The 17,549-nt window shown below is 46.2% G+C and overlaps 1 protein-coding gene across 1 annotated transcript in view; it reads right to left on the reverse strand.

Annotated features, from left to right (window-relative positions):
- Positions 1-17,549, reverse strand: part of RXRG (retinoid X receptor gamma) — a 79,328-nt gene that overhangs the window by 52,736 nt on the left and 9,043 nt on the right. The gene's annotated exons all lie outside the window — the stretch shown is intronic.

Below are 17,549 nucleotides of genomic sequence, written 5' to 3' on the forward strand. Positions count from 1 at the left end.
TTTCTGTGTTGATGTCAGAGAACAACTGTCATACAAAATTGGCAATATTTATCAGTTATGATTAAACCAAACTTTTCTTGATGTAATGCATTGTGTGAGTTCCACCTATGGCTGCTGCCTTTATTTTGGCATGTTTTCCTATGTCCTTAACACATGCCTGAAAGGCACAAATTGAACAAGAGAAGTCTCTTCTGTGCCATCTCCATTTTTGGGGAAAGGCAGACCTCTTGGAGGTGTTAATATACTTTTCAGGTGTTAAAAGTGCAGGAATCCTGTCCATATATTTAAAAAGTGGGGATTAAAGTGCTTCTGTGCATTTACATTAAAAAGTGTTACACGGAAATCTAAAATTGGGTAGAATGCAAACAAGGAAAATGGATTTTATTAGCCAGTTGTTCATGTATTTATGTTACTATTCTGAATTGGGTAAAATGGAAACGCAGCTCATTTTCAGCTAAAGAAAGAATACGATAAAGGTAAAGGGACCCCTGACCATTAGGTCCAGTTGTGACCGACTCTGGGGTTGCGACGCTTATCTCGCTTTACTGGCCAAGGGAGCTGGCGTTTGTCCACAGACAGCTTCCGGGTCATGTGGCCAGCATCACTAAGCTGCGCACGGAAACACCGTTTACCTTCCTGCCAGAGCGGTACCTATTTATCTACTTGCCCTTTGACATGCTTTCGAACTGCTAGGCTGGCAGGAGCTGGGACCGAGCAACGGGACCTTCTGAACAGTAAGCCCTAAGCCCTGAGGTTTAACCCACAGCGCCGCCCGCGTCCCTGCAAAGAGTACAATATTAGCTGCTAATGTTTAGAAATCAGTAAGCCTGCTGGCTGATGTATTGTAAATATTTGTAGTATTAATGAGCTATGCTTGAAGCGATTTAAAAACTTTTGCATTTAGAAAGTTACCTTCCGCCATGTGGCAGAGATGTCAGTAACATCGAAGTTCTCAACCAGGAGTTCTCTACCTATGCTTCTCAGGCACCAGGGCAGAATGTGATGGTTGTTCTTTGATTATCTGGCTCCTCCTCAAGGGCAGGCAAAGCCCATTCTGGGGGCCTAATCTGGCCAGCTGGTCGGTTTAATCTGGCCCCTGTGGCAGTTTATTTCTTGGGGTAAAATCCTTAAAAAAAACTTCAACAACTTCAACCCTTAAAAAAGCTCAACAACTTTGGTCAGCCCTCACAGCCCTTCACTTCATCAAATCTGGCCCTCTTTGAAAAAAAGTTTGAACACCACTGCTCATGGGTAGGCAAACTAAGGCTCTGGGGGCGGATCCGGCCCAATCACCTTCTAAATCAGGCCCATCGGTGGTCCAGGAATCAGCGTGTTTCTACATGAGTAGAATGTGTCCTTTTATTTAAAATGCATCTCTGGGTTATTTGTGGGGCATAGGAATTTGTTCATTTTATTTTTTCAAAATATAGTCTGGCCCACCACATGGTCTGACAGACAGTGGACTGGCCCCCTGCTGAAAAAGTTTGCTGACCCCTGCTCTAGGGCTACGGTTTTGCCCCATAGGAGGCAGGAGAGGACTGGGGGGATAAGGAACTGATGAAATAATGGGTCCAGAAATGTAGGTGCCATACCCTAACCTGTTGCTTCAAAAGCATAACACAAGGATCATTTGTCACGCCAAACTTGTCCTCCATCATCTAAAGGTTACAACAGCAAACAAATATCGCTTCAACAAATGATGTCATCTCTCATGCTGTGAAAAAAAGGACTTGCCCAGTTATCCGGCAGGACAAGAGAAACCACCAGCACTCTGGTCCCTCCTCTTCTGAGTCAGTTGACCTGACTGCTACTGAAGCCCACATGCTTATTCCTTGCAAATGTCCCAGGTGAAAGGACAGAACATAACCTCTGTGACTCCTGACTAGCTCACCCATTGGCTCCTTCCCTTATCTTCCTCCTAACTTTTTTTTTTCTATTAACAATGCTATTGTCTGGTTGGTTGACATCCATCTGTTTTGGGAGACCACGGAAGAGTAACGCCTTCAGGGGTGAAGTCAAATAGTTGGAGACTTACAAGTGTACAGAACAAGTTAATAACAAGTTTACAGAAATAACTTTCAAATGGTTATATATCAAGCAATATATTCTGGCTAACATCTAGGCAATTTAGGGACACAGGTGGCGCTGTGGGTTAGACCACTGAGCCTAAGGCTTGCTGATCAGAAGGTCTGCGGTTCAAATCCCCACGACGGGGTGAGCTCCCGTTGCTCGGTCCCTGCTCCTGCCAATCTAGCAGTTCGAAAGCATGTCAAAGTGCAAGTAGATAAATAGGTACCGCTCTGGCAGGAAGTTAAACGGCATTTCTGTGCGCTGCTCTGGTTCGCCAGAAGTGGCTTAGTCATGCTGGCCACATGACCCGGAAGCTGTATGCCAGCTCCCTTGGCCAGTAAAGTGAGATGAGCGCTGCAACCTCAAAGTCGGCCATGACTGGACCTAATGGTCAGGGGTCCCTTTACCTTTACCTTTACTTCATCTCAAGCCCTCCCACAATAAACCCTATTGAGATAAAACCTTTTTTTAAAAAAAAATAAAACCTAAACATGTCACAAAGACAAATTATTATTAATGATACACTATAACAAAGATAAAATAAATAATGACATTTAGAAACGTCTAAAAAAGGGGGGAAAGGCACTTTTTTGCCAAAATAAGCAAGAAATTGTCTAATAATCCAAAAACATACTTCTAATTTCAGCTGTAGTAATTTCAACTGTATGCATTTCTGAGTCCTCCAATAAACTCTGTGAATAATTTCAAACTATATTCATTGCAGTCTTATATCAAGACTTTCATCAACAGCAGTAATATTTACCCCCATTGATTAGGATGAATGACCTTATTAAAGTCCTTATTCCAAACCTCTATATTCTTCCCTAGAGGTTTCATGCTACCACCAATCAGAAATTTATAATAATTGAAAGTGGGAGAAGTAGCTTCGAAATGCCCTGCAACAATAGACGCTGATGGAGTCTCCAAAACTGTGCAGTCCACATTTTGTTATCAGTAGGTCCCTACTGCCACCAGGCCAAGTTCAAAGTTCTTGGATTGATGTACTAGTCCCTTAACAACCTTGGTGTAGGATAGGATTGCAGATTGTGACAGTTGCTTATCTAGACCTTGTGCAAAGTAGATGTGATTTCCTCCCCACCACAAGAATGAGTTTCAAAGCTTTGCTGGAAACAGTCTTAAAATAGTTGCAAATAAATGTTCCAGAATACAAAGTAGCACATTGCTCTTAAACAATCAACCAATGCAGTCCAGGCTTCTTTTTAGTCCTTAATACAGTTCAGTATTGTTTTCTCTCTCTGGTACCAGACAGAGATCCTAAGCAACTTGCTTGATAAAGCACTGAGCTGAGCTCAATTGACTGACAAAGGTGCTGAGTTCTCAGGTTTCACCTTCCTGATGTGAGAGATCCCTCAGGATTCCAGTGACAATGCAAACCTCTCTGCAAAGCGTTTTTTAAATACAGTGGTGTCTCGCAAGACGAAATTAATTCATTCCGCAAGTTTTGTCGCCTTGCGATTTTTTTCGTCTTGCGAAGCACGGTGTCGGGAAAGTTTTGGAAAAGCTTCAAAAATCACCAAAGTCTTTTAAAACCTCAAAAAAGGCTACCACACCGCGTTCTATGAGTTGCTCCTCGAAGTCAAGTCGCAACTGTATTAACTGTGTTAAGAAAAAGGAAACAAACTTGCAAGACGTTTCCAGGAAAATCGTCTTGCGAAGCAGCTCAAAAAACGAAAAACCCTTTCGTCTAGCGAGTTTTTCGTATTGCGAGGCATTCGTCTTGCCGGGCACCACTGCACAGTGCATTCAAGCATAGCACTTTATGCATATTAAACTTACATCTTTGACTGATTTTATCTTTCCTATCTCTTTTGTAACCTCATTGTAAGCCACTTAGAAACTAAGTTAAGTGTTGAATAAATTATTGAAATAAGCAAATAATATAAGAAAAACTTGCAAGTAATGTAATATTTCCTGATATAAGAAAGAACCCCATCTGCCAAAACTTAAAAGTTGCCAAGATAATGCCATTATCATTCATATCCTCCAAACATTGTATCCCAAATCAAAGATATATATTTCCAACTAAAGTCTGCATATACGCCTTACATTTAAAGCACACCCACCCATACCCAAGAACCTGGAAAGGGTGCTGGGAATTGTAGCTCTGTGGATAAACTACAGTTTCCAAGATTCTTAATGGGAGCAGATTGTGCTTTAAAAATAGGGTGCGTCTCACAATTTTCATATGGGATCAAAATTAGAGAAATACCTATATCCCGTTGCTACCTGCGTTCATATGTCCCTTCCAGCATCAATTGTTGGAGCTAAGGGTCCTTTTTCTTTAAAACGATGGTAGGGGCAGGTAGTGCACAGGCTTTGCAAGTGAAAGGTTGCAGGTTCAATCCCTGTTAAAGTCTCTCATTTAAGGTAAAAGGTAAAGGACTCCTGGACGGTTAAGTCCAGTCAAAGGTGACTATGGGGCGGTGGCACTCATCTCACTTTTAGGTCAAGGGAGTGGCGTTTGTCCACAGACAGCTTTCCGGGTCATGTAGCCAGGAGGACTAAACCACTTCTGGCACAACAGAAACACCATGACGGAAACCAGAGAGCATGGAAACGCTGTTTACCTTCCCGCCACAGTGGTACCTATTTATCTACTTGCACTGGCGTGCTTTTGAACTGCTAGGTTGTCAGGAGCTGGGACAGAGCAACGGGAGCAGGGCCGGATTTAGGTTTGATGAGGCCCTAAGCTACTGAAGGTAATGGGGTCCTTTGTCAACAACAAATTGTCACTGTTTGTTGAGCAAACCAGTGATATTTTAGGGAGCAGGCTACCAGGCAGGGCCCATTACTTACATCATAGGAGCCTACACAACACAAAACACTTTTGCTATATGTAGGTTTTGTTTTATTTGTTTTTTAGCTTATATTTTGGAAATGTACATCCAGGTGTTTTTTTCCTTTAAATTTTTTGGGGGGCCTCCAAGAGCGTGGGGCCCTAAGATATAGCTTGTTTAGCTTATATGTAAATCTGGCACTGAATGGGAGCTAACCCCATTGTGGGCATTCGAACCGCCGACCTTCTGATCGGCAAGCGCAAGAGGCTCAGTGGTTTTATGCTCACCCAGTGCTGAACGAGATGGACCAGTGAACATCAGTTTCCTATGGTCATCGTCTTCCCATTTACTTATTTGTGTCAAAACAAATTATTCATTATAATCTCATAAACCTGGCACAGCCATCCCATCTTGCTTGACTGTCAGTTGTAAATTGGCATAAACTATGCTATATATCATGGGATGCGGGTGGCACTGTGGGTTAAACCACAGAGCCTAGGACTTGCTGATCAGAAGGTTGGCAGTTCGAATCCCCACAACGGGATGAGCTCCCATTGCTCGGTCCCTTTACCTATGCTATATCTTACAGTAGTCCGAGAGAGAGAGAGAGAACAGGAAAAGGAGAGAGAAAATGGATGAAACCGCTCTTTTGACCTATAAGCATATAGACTCCCCAAAATCATTTCGGCATCAGTAAGGCATTGCTTCATGTCGTTTCTTATGACTATTTTTTTAAAGGACACCTGGTGAGAATTTGGACTTTTTACATTTCACCCTTAATTTAACTGCGTGAGTGCACTGCAGCATGTGACCCGTATTCATCCAATTGGGTTTCCAGGTGTTAAGACCATTAGACAAGGACTTTAGTACAGGACCTGAGGGATAGTGTTTGCGCGGGCAGTGAGTGGGTGCAATTTAGACAGGCACGGAGCCTGGAGGAGGTGGAACCAAGAGCACAAGCCGAAGCCCAACAGTATTGCATGATTCGAATGCTCTTTCGGTTCACCTCTTTGGGAGTGTGGTGCTGCAAAGGGGATGGGCTCTCAAGAAAAACAGCTTGCCTCTTGCTGACAAGAGATTTTATTCCTTGACCTGCAGACTCTAAATATGTAGAGTGTCTAACCAAGGTCCTTGCTCACATGCAAGAACTCTGCATGCATATACAGTGGTACCTCAGGTTACATACGCTTCAGGTTACAGACTCCGCTAACCCAGAAATAGTGCTTCAGATTAAGAACTTTGCTTCAGGATGAGAACAGAAATTGTGCTCCGGTGGCACGGCAGCAGCAGGAGGCCCCATTAGCTAAAGTGGTGCTTCAGGTTAAGTACAGTTTCAGGTTAAGTACGGAATTAAGTACTTAACCTGAGGTACCACTGTATAGCCTCACCGATGTGGGGATACAGGGCATAGCCCGTAAATGGCTGTGCTCTTTTATCTCTGGTCGGGGACAGAGGGTGGCGCTAGGGAGGGAGATGTCATCGCGCCACTCCTTGGTGTGTGGAGTGCCGCAGGGCACAGTCCTCTCCCTGATGCTTTTTAACATCTTTGTGCAACCCCCTGCCCAGATTGTCCGGAGCTTTGGGCTGGGCTGTCACCAATATGCTGATGACCCTCAGCTCTATCTGCTGATGGATGGCCACACCGACTCGCCCCCGAACACACTGACCAGATGCTTGGAAGCTGTGGCTGGATGGGTTCGTGGGAGCTGATTGAAACTAAATCCTTCAGAGACAGGTCTTCTGGCTGGGTTGGGATGGCATGGGGATGAGGGACCAACTCACTTCTCTTGCGGGGGCCCAATTAGTGCCATTGCCTTCCGTTAAGAGTATGGGTGTAATCCTTAACGCCTCCCTTTCCGTGGAGGCGCAGGTTGCAGCAACAACTAAGTCAACATTTTCCCATCTTCACCACATTAAGCAGTTGGTCCCTTACCTTTCCCGCCCCAATCTGGCCACAGTGAGCCATGTGACGCTCACCTCCAGGCTTGACTACCGTAATTCACTCTACGCGGGGCTGCCCTTGAAACTGTCCCACAAACTCCAGCGCGTGCAGAATGCTGCAGCGAGGCTCCTCACAGGGTCCCTGTCATGGGAGCATATTCACCCAGTGCTTTACCAATTGCACTGGCTCCCGGTGGGGTATAGGGTCAGGTTCAAGGTGTTGATTTTGACCTTTAAAGCCCTTTCTGGCTTAGGGGGACCACCTCTCCTGGTATGCCCCGCAGAGGACCTGAAGGTCCATGAATAATATAGTTTAGAGGTCCTGGGCCCTCCACCAGGGCCAGGGCCTTTTCAGTGATGGCTCCAATTTGGTGGAATGATCTGTCCCATGAGACTAGGGCCCTTCAGGATTTAACCTCCTTCCGTCAGGCCTGTAAGACAAAGCTATTCCACCTGACCTTTAATTTGAATTCCGCCTGATCTTTTATTTCCCTTCTCTTCCCTCCTTTTTAGGAAGATTGCCCGCTCTGAGACCTCACATCTAATTCTCCCCTGGCCTCCTCATTGGCCCAAGTAGGACTAATTCAGCCAGCTAGCCCTGGTGACTACCTAATGCTTATTGGATGGATTTCCCCCAAACTGATTTTTGAACTTTGAATTTTATTGTTATTCGTGTTTTTATACTGTATTTTATGCTGCTTTTATGTTGTATCACAATTCAGTGTTTTAAATTTGTTGTTAGCCGCCCCGAGCCCGGTTTCTGAACCGGGGAGGGCGGGGTATAAATAAAAAAATATTATGATTATTTATTATAGGCAAACTCGGCCCTCCAGATGTTTTTTGGGGACTACAACTCCCATCATCCCTAGCTAACAGGACCAGTGGTCAGGGATGATGGGAACTGTAGTCCCAAAACACCCGAAGGACCGAGTTTGCCTATGCCCGAGTACCAAATGCACGGCTGCATCTTCCTACTTCCTCATCACTTGTTTGCTGAATTTATTGTGGGGGGGGAGGGGGGTCAACTGCATAGAGCTTATATAAATTGGGCGGTCCAACCTAGATCAACAATGTCTGTTCGCTCTGTGTGTGAGCGTGCAGGGCACTAAGCAGAAGCTAACCTAGATTCATTTAAAAAAAAACAAAAAGGAAGCCCAGTGTAATCCACTTACTTCCTTGACACATCAGCCTCTTTAAGGCGTTCGGATTTGCTCTCCATCCAGAAAGGCAGGCTGCACCAGATCAAATATGATTGATAATTATTCAACACACTCCTCTCCATTAAGTTACTCCAACTCCACGACATCACAAACGCTGCAGAAATCAGGCACTTATTACATTTGAAGTCAAAACCATTCAGTTTTATTCACTGACCAAAAACTGGTCACCTAAAATGTACTAGATCCACTATTTGCAGGCTTCTATGTCCAATGTAGAATCTATTTCTATTAATTCTCTCTCTCTCTCTCTCTCTCTCTCTCTCTCTCTCCCTCCCTCCCTCTCCCTCTCCCTCTCCCTCTCCCCATAGCTTACAGATTTGAAAATAGGGACCAGCAGCCTCGAAAATAAGGGATCAGCAGCCAAAAGAAGGGATCAACAATTACTTTGATAAAATACATATTTTGTTGCGTGCAAATGGCTTTAGATACCTATTAGGTCCATAAAGTACCATATATCATATATTCAACACACAAAAAACAGCAACAATTTGTTGTTGACAAAGGACAGCTGGACATAGAAAGGGCCGCATTACCTTCAGTAGCTTATTTAAGGGACATCATCAATAAGGGACAGCAGCGGGACATGGCGCTGGGACAAGGGACCGTCCCGCTAAATAAGGGACGCTTGACAGATATGCCCTCTCCCTCTCCCTATCTCTCCACTGGGATGGATAAATCTGTCGCTTTCGGTTTCTCTCCATTTCTCACTTTTCCATTCAGTTTGCCCCATTTCTGCCTCAGTTTGCTCTTTGTTGTCAGCCTGAAAAGTTAACCAGCATTTTAGTGCTTACACATCTCTGTATGCAATATTGTCCAATATTCACATTTTAACAAATATGACGCCTTTTGTACATTATCTTATAGAACAGAATCATAGAGCTGTAGGGTTAGAAGGGACCCTGAGGGCCATCTAGTCCAACCCCCTGCAATGCAGAAATCTCAACTAAAGCATCCATGACAGATGGCCATCCAACCTCTGCTTGAAAACCTCAAGGAAGGAGAGTCCACCACCTTCCAAGGGAGACTATTCAACTATCCAACAGCTCTTACTGGCTGAAAGTTCTTCCTGATGTTTACTTGAAATCTCCTTTCTTGTAACTTGAAACCGTTGCTTCAGGTCCTACCCTCCATAGCAGGAGAAAACAAGCTTGCTCCATCTTCCATGTGGCAGCCCTTAAGATATCTGAAGATGGCTATCAGATCTCCTCCCAGTCCCCTCTTTTCCAGCCTAAACATACCTGACTTCCTCAGCGGTTCCTCAAAAGGCTTGGTTTCCAGACCTTTGGTCATCTTGGTCGCCCTTCTCTGCACATGTTCCAGCTTGTCAATATCCTCCTTAAATTGTGGCACCCAGAACTGAACTAATGATCCAGATATGGTCTGACCAAGTTCTATTACTAACATTGGTTGGGAACTATACAGCGGATGCTCGGGTTGCGAACGTGATCCGTACGGGATGCACGTTCGCAACCCACAGCATCCGCAACCCACAGTGGCGTGTCTGCGCATGCGCGTGTTGTGATTTGGCGCTTCTGCGCATGCACAAAGCGCAATTTAGCACTTCTGTGCATGCGCGACCGCCGAAACCCGGAAGTAACCCGGGTTTCGGCGGTCCATAACCCTCAAAAAACGCAACCTGAAGCGTCTGGAACCTGAGGTATGACTCAGGTTCTATTGAGGCAGCCTAGGATAATATTACCTTTTTTGCTGTTAAGCTTCTGGTTCACTAAGACCCAAATATCCTTTTCACGTGTACTGCTAGTAAGCCAGGTGTCCCCCATCTTATATTTGTGCATCTGGTTCTTCCTGCCCAAGTGCAAAACCTTACAACAGTCCCTACTGAAATTCATTTTGTTAGTTTTGGCCCAGTTCTTCAATCCATTAAGGTCATCTTGAATCCTGATTCTGTCTTCTGCAACTTTCGCTACAGCTCCCAGTTTGGCATCATCTGCAAATTTGATGAGCATCCCCTCAATTCCTTCATCCAATTCCTTCATCCAACAACGGGCCCAGGACAGAACCCTGCAGCACGCCAGGATGATGAGAAACCATTAATGAGCCCTCTTTGGGTTTGGTCAATCTTCCCTTCCTCCTTTGGGCATTCCCCAGCTGCTGCCTTCCACCAGCCAGTCCATGGCATCAGGCTCTTTGCATTTCAGATGCGTTCCTTGACCATATTCTAAAATGATTAGCAAAGCATAGATAACTTCTACGGAGTTGTCAAAACTACAGCTTTGAGAACCCACTTCTTCCATCGCCCCCATCTGATCTGCCACCTTGGACCACTGTCCTGCCCTCACACTGCTTTTCAGTGTCTGAGCATAAATGCATGGCAGCTAGGAACCGGCAATAACTCAAAGTAATAGAGGCGGCTTGGTGGACATAATGAAGCCGCAGAGGTCTCCCAGTGAGGAGTAAGGGATCTAGAGGAAATCTGGAACACAGATTTCAAATCTAGTATGCAGCATAAGAGCCCAATGAGGAAAATGGGTCAGGTAGATGTTATTTGTGGTTGTAGAGAATGCCTCTAACACTCCCATTTACTTCATATCTAGTGAATGCTCACCACTGTTTGGGATGTGTTGTTGTTTATACCCCGCCCACTCTGGGCAGCTCCCAACAGAATATTAAAAGCTCAGTAAAACATCAAACATTAAAAGCTTCCCTAAACAGGGCTGCCTTCAGATGTCTTCTAAAAGCCAGATAGTTGTTTATTTCCTTGACATCAGATGGGAGGGCGTTCCACAGAATGGGTGCCACTACCGAGAAGGCCCTCTGCTTGGATCCCTGTAACCTCATTTCTCACAGTGAGGGAACTGCCAGAAGGCCCTCGGAGCTGGACCTCAGTGGGGTGGAGACGCTCCTTCAGCTATACAGTGGTACCTCGGATTAAGAACTTAATTCGTTCTGGAGGTCCATTCTTAACCTGAAACTGTTCTTAACCTGAGGTACCACTTTAGCTAATGGGGCCTCCTGCTGCCACCGTGCCACCACCGCATGATTTCAGTTCTCATCCTGAAGCAAAGTTCTTAACCCAAGGTACTATTTCTTGGTTAGCGGAGTAACCTGAAGCGTCTGTAACCTGAGGTACCACTGTACTGGGCCGAGGCCGTTTAGGGCTTTAAAGGTCAGCACCAACACTTTGACTTGTGCTCGGAAATGTACTGGGAACCAATGAAGGTCTTTCAGGTTAGCCACAATCCATAGCTATCCTGTTTCTATCCTGTCATTTCTTATGAAATACAAGCAGCAACCGTATAAGGCACATCTGATATGTGCAGAACCACACACACAACCATCACGTGGAACCCAGACATGACCTGAAAACGTCACCAAAAAATGTCACAAAAGTGGTGGAATCGGGCAAGAGTGGGAGTGGAAAGGGGCCTTACATGCACCCCGCCAATTTGTGCAGGGGTGCAGAAGGTAACCCCCATGCCTGTACTGTATTCTGATACATTCCTCTCAAAAACAGCTTCCATCAGAATTGAGGAAAAGAACGACCTAGCTGCGTTTTAAGCCGATAATACAGTAGACGCCCTATATCACTCATTCCAAGTCCTAGGTTTGTGGAGGGGGGGGGGATGTGTTAAATAAATATATCCTGGAACCTACAGAAAAGAGCAGAGATATTCTAGATGCCCATATGCCACAGGACCTGCTGCAGTAGCAAGCAGGGTCTGGCGTTTATTTGTGCTTCCGAGTTTGATTTCAAGGAAGTCTACTTCCTTCTATTGAATGTGTTTAGGACATGGGTGTTAAAGAGATACCTGCTCGAAACCCATTAATGAAATTAGCGCCAGAAACCCCAGGAGCTAATTCAATTACCAAGTGCTGCATGTTAAACCAAGGGCATCCTGAGACTACCTGTAAACGGAGGAGTCCGCTTCCCCCAGAGTCCCCATCTGCTGAAGCACATCCTGCTTTCAGAAAATAATATCTGCCCCGTCACCGTTCAGAGCAAAGTCCCTTCCTTTCTACAAGCACATCAACAAAGCAAGATTCCACGAAGATGTAGGGAAATTCCTACCTTGCAAAATGCACCCATTCCATCAAGAAAGACAGCCGGATAATTCAGAGGTTCTTTAAACCTTAGGGGACCTTTGGTTAGAATACTAACTCCCTAATGAATCCTCAGGGCGCTAATGAGTTGTGTCACTGAGTCGTCTTATACCTGCCTAAGAACCTCCAGCAGATTTGCCCCATTGTGTGTGTGCAGCTGCCTATTATTCCCAGCAAATTATCTCCATGATAAATGACACAGGTGGTGCTATAAAGCTATTTCGGACACCGACTCAGAAGCCACAACTGCAAGGTTTATCTGTGCTAGCTAACTTTTTACTTGAAGCTCCACAGGTATTTGAAACAACTAGAAAAGATACCTTTTTCCTTCATAATTTTTTTTAAAATTGTAGTCTACAGTCTCCCTGCTGTCCTTATCTTACTATTACAGTATATTTATTACAAAACCCAATAACACAGAATCCAGATAATACATACAGTGGAACTTCAGTTGTCGAATGTAATTATTATTGTTGTTATTGTTGTTGTTATTACTATGTAGCCAAAGGTCATCTTGTCCAAACCCCGGCAATGCAGGAATTTCAATGAAAGCAACCAAGACAGATGGCCACCCAACTTCTGCTTAAAAACCTCCAAGGGAGAAGAGTCCACCACCTCCAGAAGGAGCCTTTTCCCCTGTCGAACTGCCAGTGGCGTAGTGTGGGTTGTCAGCACCCGGGGCAAGGCAAGTAATTTGCGCCCCCTAACCCGTGGATTTGCGCCCCCTAACCTGTGGATTTGCACCCCCTAATCCGTGGATTTGCGCACCCTAACCCCCAGATGTTGCGCCCGGTGCGGCCGGCCCCCCCTGCACCCCCCACGCTACGCCACTGCGAACTGCTCTTTTGAGATTTCACAGGGCTCTCACAAGATTTTGCTGAAAGATGCTTCCGCTTCTTCTCGGTTCTCTGCTGTGATTGGGCAGGCGGAGAACACATGGGCAGCAGCATCCCTTTAGATTCTGCCGCCTGAGGCAGCTGCCTCAGTCCACCTCATAGGTGGCCCAGCCCTGGACAGCTCAAGCTAACCAGATCAGGAAATAAATCTACTAAGTGTACTAAAATAATCAAACAAATGCAAGAGGTTAAAACAATGGGAGCAGACTGAACAATAATCAATTTACAAAACTGAAAAAACGCTCCTCTCTATTTTAACTGACTCATCCACAGGCAATGAAAACGGAAGTGTCTGGGTGATTTTTAAAGGAGGTAGGGGTCCAAATTGGGGCACGGTGGTGGCAGCACCCACACTTTTCTCAGTGGTCCCCGGTTAGCAGTTGCCATTCCACACCCGCACCCCAAAGCTCCTCCTCTATGGGATATTTGTGCTGTGCATCTGGGCAAAGAATGGTAGTTGTCTAGAGCAGGGGTTGGCAGCCTAAGGTCCACGGGCCGGATCAGGCCCAATTGCCTTCAGGATCTGGCCTGTGGACTGTCTGTGGATTGGCGTAAGGATTCTGCTCATTTGAGCTGCGCCATTCCCCCCCCTCCTGCGCCATTCCATTTCCCCTCCTCTCCCTCAAACACACCATGGCGGCGTTTCCTCCCTCCCTCCTCCTGGCTTCTCCCCGCCCTGCCTAGAGGAGGTAGGGGGCTGGGCTGAGCTGGCTGCGCACCATTTTAAGCAGCCCCTTTCCAGAGCCAGCCCTTTTGTGCCACTCAATTTCCCTCCACTGCTGCCGCCACCCTGCTGTTCCTGCGGACCAGAGAGTGGAGCAGATGAGCTTGCCCTATCTACCCAAGAGAAGAAGGAGCAGTTGTGGTGGTGGTGGCAGCCCCAGGGAAAGTAAGTGCAGCAGCTGGGGCTGGGGGGGTGGGGAGGAAGACTACTTGCCCCCCTTGCCTCTTCTTCCAGCTCCCCCCGGAGCCCCTTCTCCAGCCCACCACAAGGTCTGAGGGACAGTGGACCAGCCCACGGCTAAAAAATTTTGCCAGTCCCTGGTCTAGAGGCAGATAGGTAGCCGTGTTGGTCTGCCATAGTCAAAATAAAAAAATTCCTTCTAGTAGCACCTTAAAGACCAATTAAGTTAGTTCTTGGTATGAGCTTTCGTGTGCATGCACACTTCTTCAGGTACACTGAAACAGAAGTTGCCAGAGCCTTCTATATATTGAGAAGGTGGGGAGGGGTATTACTCAGAAGGGTGGTGGGAATGGGAGATTGGCAGATAGCTGAGATGAGCCTGTTGACGACTCTTAACGACTGCAATAGGTCTTACAGGAAAAGGCAAGGGGTGAGAAGGTGAAAAATGGCTTAGTCATGTATAATGAGATAAGAATCCAATGTCTTTGTTCAGACCAGGTCTCTCCGTGGTTTTAAGTTTGGTAATGAGTTGCAATTCAGCAGCTTCTCTTTCCAGTCTATTTCTGAAATTCCTTTGTAGTAAAACAGCTACTTTGAGATCTTGTATAGAATGTCCTGGGAGATTGAAGTGTTCTCCTACTGGTTTCTCTGTTTTGTGATTCTTGATGTCAGATTTATGTCCGTTTATATACCCCTCCCCACCTTCTCACTATATAGAAGGATCTGGCAACTTCTGTTCCAGTGTATCTGAAGAAGTGTGCATGCACACGAAAGCTCATACCAAGAACTAACTTAGTTGGTCTTTAAGGTGCTACTAGAAGGAATTTTTTTACCTGGTCTAGAGGGACATTGCTGTCATTGTCACAAAATGCAGGTAGCAATGTGAAATGAAAGGATAGGTAATCTGGGTCCCCCTTTTCAGCATTCACCCCAAATTTATCAATAATAATAATAATAATAATAATAATAATAATAATAATTGTACCATTTATACCCTGCCCATCCGGCCAGGTCTCCCCAGCCACCCTGCAGGGTTCACATTGCATCTAAAAACATTTTAACAAAATCAAGCAACAAAAACTTCCTGATGCAGGGCTGCCTTCACATGTCTTCTAAAAGTTGTGTAATTCTTTATCTCCTTGACATCTGAAAGCTCTTTCTGGAGACTGGAGTGCCCCCTCCTTCCATTCTTTTGGCTCATGCACTGAGGAAAGGTAGTGGCCATCTTGGTTTTCTCTGACTCATCAAACAGTCCTTCGTGCCAGGCTTGTCGTGCCCTTCACCCACCCACTGTTTTGCTCTCCAGCACCGTGTGAGGGGCGCTTGTTCCAAAAATGATCCGAGCTATTCCAGAGATTGCCCTGCACATGGACATAGCCCTAGCCTGTGACAGAACAAGGCATTTTCCCATCCTCATAGAGGGCCACTATAATGCTGAGATATACCCTCGGGCAGAAAACACATTCAGAGCCCAAGCAGGGAAAGTTGAGTCAATTAGATGTTTTCTGTGCCACAGGGCTGCCAACAATCCCATCTTTTGTGCTAGCAGAAGAATCGGAGCCTATGTGCTTCGCTAACTCTTTCTTGTTGGAGCGGAAAGGTCATGAACAGGCATGTAATGGAAAAGCGTGTGGCAAACTTTCCCTGGGAAGGGGGGGGTGGAAAAAGAGGAGAAAATAGCCAACTGGGGGGGAAAGGCCTCCACTTCCTGGCTTTCTCGGAGGGGGTCATGGGTTGGATGAACCTCTTCCAGGCATGGGCATGGGAAATATCACAACCCAGGCGTAAAAGGCAGGGTCCTTTGGCCAGATACGTATCAAGGCCAGAGCAAGGTTTTGGACAATGTTCAACCATGGAGCTGCCATAAACTGTTCTAAACGGCGGTACAGGGAGACAGGGGAAATATGTCCCTATTCATTCTCCTTGACCTTTCAGTGGCTTTTGATACCATCAACCATGGTACTGATGTAAAAATTGGGGTTTGGCTTTGGCTGCCCAACTCTCCATGGGGCTCCGAGTCCCCTAAGTCCATGATGGGTCAGAGAAGAATGGATAGAGGCAGGATCCGGTGGAAAGCAAGGCAGATCTTCCGGTTGCAAGAGAGTTCCCTCCCCTCCTTGATGGAGGGAGAGACCCTGAACAAAAGTGTGTAGGGACCTTTAAAGACTTTGGACATTGCCCAACCCCCTTAGCCAAAGACCACCCCAAAGTCATCATACATACAGCATAGGAGGCAGGTCTACAGCAGAAACCCAGTCTGCCAGGATAATGGCTACTGATTGCAGTACCTGGGCAGCCTGGCCATTCTTTGGTGATGGTTAATATTTTAGTTCCTGAATCCAGGTACCAGGCTCACCCTATTCCTACACAAAGATGCCCTTATGACAGGATTTGTAAGCAAAAGGACAATGGGAAGGCTTTCCCCATTTGCCTCCCTTATTTGAGGAATATTTGAGGTCACTGAGAGAGTCAAAATGGCTTCAGGTTTGCTCTTCCATACTCAGACACACAGTTTATGTATTTAGATAGGTGTGCATTTATGAATATTTATTCTGTATCTGAGACCTTAAGATTCTCATAACAGTATCCTTCAGAAAATGCAGTCCAAGTTGGGTGTGGGTGGCACCACTTTGCACTGGTTCCAGTCCTACTTGCAGGGAAGTGTCAAGAGAGTGAGGCTTGGGGAGAGCAGACAACCTCTCATCCAATCAACCACTAAGTTGAATCCTGACAAGGCAGAGGTACTGTTTTTGGGGGACAGGGGGCGGGCTGGTGTGGAGGACTCCCTGGTCCTGAATAGGGTAACTGTGCCCCTGAAGGACCAGGTGCGTAGCCTGGGAGTCATTTTGGACTCACAGCTGTCCATGGAGGCGCAGGTCAATTCTGTATCCAGGGCAGCTGTCTACCAACTCCACCTGGTACACAGGCTGAGACCCTACCTGCCCGCGGACTGTCTGGCCAGAGTGGTGCATGCTCTAGTTATCTCCCGCTTGGACTACTGCAATGCGCTCTACGTGGGGCTACCTTTGAAGGTGACTCGGAAACTACAGCTAATCCAGAATGCGGCAGCTAGACTGGTGACTGGGGGCGGCCGCCGAGACCACATAACACCGGTCTTGAAAGACCTACATTGGCTCCCAGTACGTTTCCGAGCACAATTCAAAGTGCTGGTGTTGACCTTTAAAGCCCTAAACGGCTTCAGCCCAGTATACCTGAAGGAGCGTCTCCACCCCCATCGTTCTGCCCGGACACTGAGGTCCAGTGCCGAGGGCCTTCTGGTGGTTCCCTCATTACGAGAAGCGAAGCTACAGGAAACCAGGCAGAGGGCCTTTTCGGTGGTGGCGCCCGCCCTGTGGAATGCCCTCCCATTGGATGTCAAGGTGATGGACAACTACCTGACATTCAGAAGACATCTTAAGGCGGCCCTATTCAGGGAAGCTTTTAATGTATGATATTTTAGTGTTTTTTGGTTTCTGTGGAAGCCGCCCAGAGTGGCTGGGGAAACCCAGCCAGATGGGCGGGGTACAAATAATAAATTATTATTATTATTATAACAGCGCCTCAGTCTTAACCGAATTGAGCTTCAGTTTGTTGGCTCTCATCTAGTCCATTACACAAGCAAGACAACAGGGCAGCTCATCCATTGCCTCACCTGAAG

Source organism: Podarcis vaucheri (genome assembly GCF_965113315.1).
Source record: "Podarcis vaucheri genome assembly, chromosome: 6".
NCBI classification, from domain to species: domain Eukaryota; kingdom Metazoa; phylum Chordata; class Lepidosauria; order Squamata; family Lacertidae; genus Podarcis; species Podarcis vaucheri.